This window comes from Hevea brasiliensis, chromosome 11 (assembly GCF_030052815.1).
Source record: "Hevea brasiliensis isolate MT/VB/25A 57/8 chromosome 11, ASM3005281v1, whole genome shotgun sequence".
Classification (NCBI taxonomy): Eukaryota; Viridiplantae; Streptophyta; class Magnoliopsida; order Malpighiales; family Euphorbiaceae; genus Hevea; species Hevea brasiliensis.
Window position 1 is genome coordinate 8,856,700 of NC_079503.1, and position 7,578 is coordinate 8,864,277.

The following is a 7,578-nucleotide window of genomic DNA, read 5'->3' on the forward strand; positions in this document are numbered from 1 at the left end:
GATCTTCTGCATGATCGCTTTATTAGAACTCTTTGATTGGCAACATCTGATCTCTTTTTAGTCGCTCGCCCGAGATCCGAATTTATCTTGATTTCTGATCTATTGTCTTATCGCCTAGGTTCGTTCCAAGGCCCGATCTCATTACTTATTTGTTTTACCTAATCTTATTTCCAATCTATTCGGCATTTGCTACGCCTATCTTCCTTTATCATTTTTCATTTACTAAGTAAAGAGTGTTTCTGCCTTTATTCTTTTGAGTATTTGCGAGTCACCGATGACTCGAACATCTACTCTCGAAAGGAAAAAAAACTAGGTGATGATAAATGGAGTCTACAAATAAAAGAAAAGAAAAGACACGAGAAATAACTACTGGCCTAGATAACGTATTCTAAGATTTAATGTGACTGGATATAAAAGAAACTTTAAAAGAAAACTGGGGAAAACAAACCAAAGATATTCAGCAAAATGACAGTTTAGACGCTTACCTATAGAAAGTTGAGGAGACAGGCGAGCTGACTCCGGTATCCATAACTCTTGGAGAGGTGAAAGCTAACGGCCAAAGGTCTTGAGCTTGTCCGAGGTGATGGGAATGGATCAGAACGAAGTTGAACTCGGGGAGGGGGGGGGGGGGTGTGTAATGCACAGATACTTGAGCGGTGGAAGTGAGGCGGATTGAAGATGGCTTTGTAGGGTAATGCACAGGCATTGAAAATGAAAAATCTTCAGGATTTAGAGCCCCTTGTGATGAAACACTTCAAAGAACTGGTTTCTAAAGTTTCCTAACACTACAAAAACTTCAGGATTTAGAGCTCCTTGTGATGAAACACTTCAGAAAACTAGTTTCCAAAGTTTCCCAACACTTTTAAAGCTCTGAATGATAAGTAGGAAGACTGAATCAAAATCCAAAGTCTTTCCACAATAATACCATCCTTTTTCTTTTTCTCTACAGTGTTGCATGCATGTATTTATAGGGAATGGGTTCCCAAAATGAAGGGTCAAGATTTTATCAGGGGAGATGGAAGGCTCAGATTTAAAAAGACATAATCTGATGTCTGAGAATCAAAGAGAATCAAAATGGAGGGTCGGGATTCCGTTTAGCATATCTGTCCTTTCTCCTCTTAATCCAACGGTCAAGGGTTTCGCCTTACGAAGTGCATCCAAGGGCTGGGAACAAAAGGCACCGAATTTGTCATCTGCTTTTGATCCAAGGGCTCTAGATCCATCCTTACAATTGTAATCAATGGTGTAGATCGGGACGTACAAGGCTGCTTTAACTGCTTTGGCATCTGGCAGCTAGGAAGGTGTCCTTGCGAATGAGATATGTGGTGAGGATCTGATCATGTCTGTAATGCTTTAACTAACTTGGATCTAACGGTGGGGGAATCTAATTAAAGGCCCTGATCAGTAGTTATTTAACCCCTCTGCGCTCTCCGATCTCTATAGGTCGTCTCCTGTTTCTTTCGATCTTCCCATTATGACCATCCTCTTTTAGGGTCATTATTCTGATCTTTATCTCTTGCATCTGGTCCCCTCCTATTTCTTGATCTCTCTCACTCTTGATCTTTCCCCTCTATCTAACTTGAATTGGTCAAAGCAATAAATTCTTCAGTTATCGATGCGTCCGCTTTGGGTTCTGTATGCAATAAATGCTGAGGCTCTATATATATGCAGCAATAGGAAATCACCTTCACACTTCACTTTTCCTCTTTTAGTTTATTTTTAATGCACCACTTCCTCAATTCTAGCTTTTCCGGTGATAATCCTAATTATGATGGCCATTTTGATCTTTTTCTGATTGTTTCCTTCGCCCCTTGCCTGAAAATCTATGACCCCAACGATCGGAGAGCTATGAGAATGTCATCTAATGACAGTGAGGGAACCGGTCTAATTTACCGATCAAGTTCGAAAGTGACGGCCATGCCGATCTTGAATTGGTCTATCGGTACAATCGGTAGACCGATCTCGGACAAGATGACTACTAATTTCAATCTTAATGTCGGTGACCGCTTCTTGAAGTTCATTTGGCTTCCAACCATATCAGGCATCCCGACTGTAGCTCAGTTCTAGTAAATGACATCGGCGATGACTCTGCTTAATATCATGAGAGTCATAGTCACCCTATCTAAGCTGCACATCTATTCGATATTTGTGGCTGGCTTTCTGACCAAACACATCTTTTGATTCAGCCATAAGACTAGGCTTTGACATAAGCCAACATTCTGGGCTTCGGAGTAGTCTTAAGCTAGGTAGAACATAGTGCTGATTTTGAGAGATCGCCCAAATAATGTAATCAGATCCTTTGAGATCGTCCAAATGATATAATCAAATCTTTTGAGATCGCCCAAATGATGTAATCTGATCTTTTGAAATGAAATGAAATTTTTATTCGAATGTTTTTGTTTTGTTATTGTATTAGTTATTTTTTCGATCTCTGATAAGTGTACTCGATCTGATCCCTAGACGAATAGCCATTCACCGATTTGTTTAATCCAATGATGTTAGTTAACTGATCTCATTTATCCAATTTTTTTATTATGTTTTTGGAATCTTCTTGAGACGTGTCAAGGTGGTGGCCCGATTTCGCTAATCGATGCATCGCTTGGGACTTCGTGAGCATTTAATGCTCAGACAGGTATAAATAGGGGAAAGGTGAGTTATTTGTTTCCTTATGTCATTTTCAGACCTTCCCCTAGCGATTTCAGCACTTCCTCTCACTTTCTAAAGTTTTCAGGCACCGATTTACGCTCCGGTAAGAGTTTTGATCTTTTTATGATAAGTTTCACTTTTGTTTTCTGAAAATGAGCGGTATCAATGGTCAGAGAGCTACTAGTCCTCCCTCCATTCATATTTCATGGACATCAGACGAAGTTGAGGTGGTCAGGCTGAGCGGGTAACCCGAACCTTCTACAACCTCTGTCTCAGCCCACGGTCGGGTGGCCCAATCAAAACAAGCATGTTCTTCGGGGAAAGAAAACTTACCCGTGGATGAGTTGCCGTCGGTCCTCCAGGAAACCGATCTGCAGTCCATTAGTCAAGAATACAACCTTCAGTAAAAAATACAACCTTCAGACTGACTCCTTTGAGCTCATCAGATGTCATGGCGATCTCCGAGTTGATCATTTCTTTGAAGAAAATGATGTAATCATGGTATATGAAGAACAATTGAAGGCCGGACTTTGGTTCCCCCTGGACTAATTCTGTAGAGCCATTTTGAAGTTCCATCATGTATGCGTAGCCCAAGTGCACCCAAACTCTTGGTGGATTCTGGTGGCTTTCAGAGGCTTATGCTGAGCTAAAAAGCTCGAGCCTACAGCAAATGTTTTCGCTAAGTTGCACAAGCTCACTCAATGAAAAAACGACGAGTATTGGTTTTTCCAAGCTAAGCCACACTGTGAGCTTTTTACCGATCTCCCTTCTTCGTTGAAAAATTAGAAGAACCGGTTCTTTATTTTGAGGAGTAAGATTCCGAACGGCTTCGAGGGTATCCCACGCAATTAGCAGTACCTAGTCCCTTTAGTTCCAAAGAAGATCACCCTAAATAGAGACGAGGACATCATGGTAAAGGAATTGAAGGATCAGGCAGCTACTCACAAGTATTCATGTATAGATGTAGTTATAGCCGAACTGAAGTGGTGGCTAATGCAAATGATCGATAATGAGGATTATGAGCTGCAGCTCTCTAACCTCAGACCTGGGATATATATAACCTAAATCTTTAGCCTCCTGACTTAGGTGATCTCACTAACTTATTTTCTGTGCAGGTATGGCTAGAGGCGAGGGCGCGAAGGAGAGCCACAAGTGAAAAAGGGAGGTCGCTCAGAAAGTGCGAGAAATGAAGATTGCTGCTATATCCCAGATGCCAGGGCGAGACTCAGTAGAAGTGCCAAGCTCTTCATCCTGACCTTCGGGATAGCCGATCCCAGAGGTAGAGATCGCTCCTTCCCCTCCTCAACGGAATGAACCACCACCTCTGCCGATCTTTTCAAGTGCAGAGGGAGGGTCTTCCCAACCTGTGTGAGGACCCTCTCTCGTGGTGCCCAGGTGCTCATCCAGTCACTAGAGAAGAATTGATCGGTTTAGGGGAATCCTGGCCTGGCCAAAGTTTTGGGTGCCACCATCTGCTTCCAGGACGACCGGAATAGGCGGCTGACTCAGGATAACATTGACGATCTCCTAGCTCAGATGATGAGCTTGAGCATAGAGAGCCTTGTGAATCAACATATAATCAGAGAAAAGGCTCATCTCTTGAGGCAAGAAATTCTGAAGGCGGTCCAGGACGCGGCTTTCGCCAAATCCCAACTTTCGTCTGCTCAGGACTACATCGCTGAGATTGAGGGTCGATCGAAATCTTATGAGGATAGGATAGCCAAACTGGAGCGGGAACTCGTAGAAGCTCGAGCCTACCGAACTGTCGATGTCACCCGCCTTACCGAGGAGATCAGAGTGAAAGAAGAAGAGGTCGTGACGAGGGAAGTTGGTGCTTATGTGAATGCGCATGGCGATCTTCTGGCCAAGCTTGTAAGGCGCTATCCTGAGGAAGACTTCTCCTGGATGGTGGATCTTGTCCCTAGGGGTGAGGAGGAGAGCGAGGAGGAGCCTGAGAGAGAGAGAGAGAGAGAGAGGATGAGAGAATTGATAATGTACCCAGAGAGCAGGTTGGGGGAGACCCTCTTGCTGAATGACTTATACATTTTTATTTTGAAATGAATTGAAGTTTTTGTTCAATTTCTTGATGAGATCGAAAAGCGTACAAACCGAACTGTCTGAGTACTTAATTGAATTAGACCTAAGAATGACTATTAATCGAAAGACATCAGATCGGAAAATCATTATACTCGAATATGAGATCGGACAGAGCCATGACTAAATATCGGATGAAACTTTAGAATATTAGAATTGCAAAGATTTGACAATGACTTGAACTTTTAAGATCGGAACCATTATTAGACCGGATAGAAACCTTAACTTCATTTTGAGGAATATTTGGGAAATTCGAGCTAGAAGCCCGATCACAACATTAGTCAAATGAAATTCTGCGATATTTGTACATAGAGAGATCGGAAAGCAATAGCAGGCAAGGTTGAATGGTCTGGAGACCCAATATTGACTTGAACTCATCTGATAAAGATCGGGAGATCGGAAAACAATCTAACTTGAGCGTGATATCGATTTGTTCTAGGTACGAGTGATTAGTAAGTTCGGAAAAGCTACCTGTTATTGGGACATCTGTCGAGAATGGATAAAGTTTCAATTTTAAAAGGTCCTTGCCTTTAAAGGTCGGCCAAAATATGGTGTCTACAGGATCTTCTGGATATCTCTTTCTGAAGTGTTCTTCAACTAGCTCATCAATGATATCAATTCTCAAACAAGTGTCAGCTTCAGAATGATGCTTCTTTATGGTGTTATTAATATTGAAAACCAATTGATCTTCACCAACTCTAAGAGTTAATTTTTCTCCCTTAACATCAATCAATGCTCCTGCTGTAGCTAGAAAGGGCCTTCCTAAGATAATTGGGATATTAGAATCCTCTTCCATGTCCAAGATGAAAAAGTCAACAGGTATATAGAACTTCCCAACCTTCAGAGGCACATTCTCCAAAATCCCTTTAGGATACTTAATTGATCTGTCAGCTAACTGAAAAGAAATGTAGGTTGGCTTTAGATCTCCCATATTGAGCTTCTAATAAATGGAGAGGGGCATAAGGCTAACACTAGCCCATAGATCACATAAAGCTTTTATAGAACACGACTCTCCAATATGACATGGAATTGAAAAACTTCCGGGGTCTTTAAGCTTAGGAGGAAGTTTCTTCTGGAGTGTGGCACTACATTCTTCTGTCAAAGCTACAGTTTCATGGTCTTCAAGTCTCCTCTTGTTTGAGAGAATTTCTTTTAAGAATTTTCCATAAGAGGGCATTTGTGAAAGAGCATTAATGAAAGGCACATTTATGTATAGCTTCTTCAAAACCTCTAAGAACTTTCCAAATTACTTATCAAGCTTAGCTTTTTGAAATCTTTGTGGAAAGGGAAGTTGTGGTTTGTAAGGCTCTGGAGGCATATACTTCTCTTCCTTCTCTTTAATTTTCTCTTTACCTTTTTCTGCACTTTCTTTCTCACTTTTTTGTTTTTCACTCTTATCAATTTCTTTCTCATTTTCTCTCTTCTCACTTTTTTCACTCTTCTTATTTTTTTTCACTCTTCTCATTGTTTACAACCTTCCCACTTCTTAAAGTAATAGCTTGACACTGCTCTCTTGGGTTTTCCGGTTGACTTGGAAGTTTTCCAAAAGACTTGGTACCTGAGGAAGATGCTTGTTGTGCAATCTGATTTTCCAACATTCTATTATGTGTTTGCATATGTTTTAGCCTTGCTTTCATCTCTCTCATCTTTTCATCATGCTTAGTTCGGTTAGCAAGAATCTGTTGTAATAGAGCTTCTGTGGTGGAACTTTGCTCTTGCTACTTTGGTGGAGGATTCATGTTTCTTTGCTGAAAATTAGGCAATGGTTGCCTATTTTACTGATACGGAATTCCTTGTTGTTGTTGTGGTTGAAGATTCTAATTTGGGACTTGATTTTGCTGATTTTCCCATGAAAAGTTGGGATGATTCCTCCAAGCTGGATTATAAGTTTGAGAGTAAGGATTCCGCATTTGTTTGTTTCTATAGTTACCAACATATGCAGCTTGCTCTCCATAGTTTACTCCATAGCTAGTAGTTCCTTCTGCATAAGCAACTTGTTGTGAACTTCCAGATGATGATGATGAACTAACTAACATACTTCAATCTTCCATCTTCTTTGCCAAAACATTTGTAAGTGCATCAAACTTTGCATTAATCATGTTGAATGGATCAAGGTCAAACATTCTAGCAGCTTGCCTCTTTTGAGTTGGAGCTAGTCCTCTTAGACTACTCTAAAGATGAGTATTCTTTGTAATTTTCTCCAATAGCTCATAAGCTTCATCTTCATGCTTCATAATAAATTCTCCTCCTATTTGAGCATCAATAATCCCTCTAATTGTAGGAGTAACATTGGTGTAAAAATTCTGATTTATCATCCATTTTGGAATGGCATGATGTGGACATTGTCTCTCTAATTCCTTCCATCTTATCCATGATTCATAGAGAGTTTCATATTCTCTTGGTCTGAAAGCTGTCATTTGATTCCTTAATTCTTGAGTTTTTTCAGGTGGAAAATATTGTGCAAGAAATGCATTAGTGAGTTGCTCCCAATTTGTAGTGGAGTTGTGAGGTAAATAATCAAGCTAATCTAATGCTCTATCCTTCAAAGAGAATGGGAATAGCTTCAATCTTGCTGCATCATCAGATACTCCAGGTTGTTTTTGCATATCACAAATCATAGCAAATTTCTTTAGATGTGTGTTTGGATTTTCGGAAGGATGTCCACCAACTTGGGAATTTTGAATCATTTGAAGAACCCCAAAATCCATCTTGTAGCTATTTGCATTAATTCTTAGTCTTACTATACTCTCTCTCAAGTCATCAAAATGAGAAAATGCATGATCCATCATACTTCCCCTAGGCACATTAGTATTTACAACCACTTCACCTTGGGCTGCA

General features: G+C 40.6%; 1 non-coding gene across 1 annotated transcript; it reads left to right on the forward strand.

The window, feature by feature from the left end:
• Nucleotides 1–7,065: 7,065 nt before the first annotated feature.
• LOC131170868 (small nucleolar RNA R71) lies at nucleotides 7,066–7,173 on the forward strand. The gene has a single exon (XR_009141633.1). It is a non-coding gene; the product is annotated as a small nucleolar RNA R71 (small nucleolar RNA).
• Nucleotides 7,174–7,578: the final 405 nt, after the last annotated feature.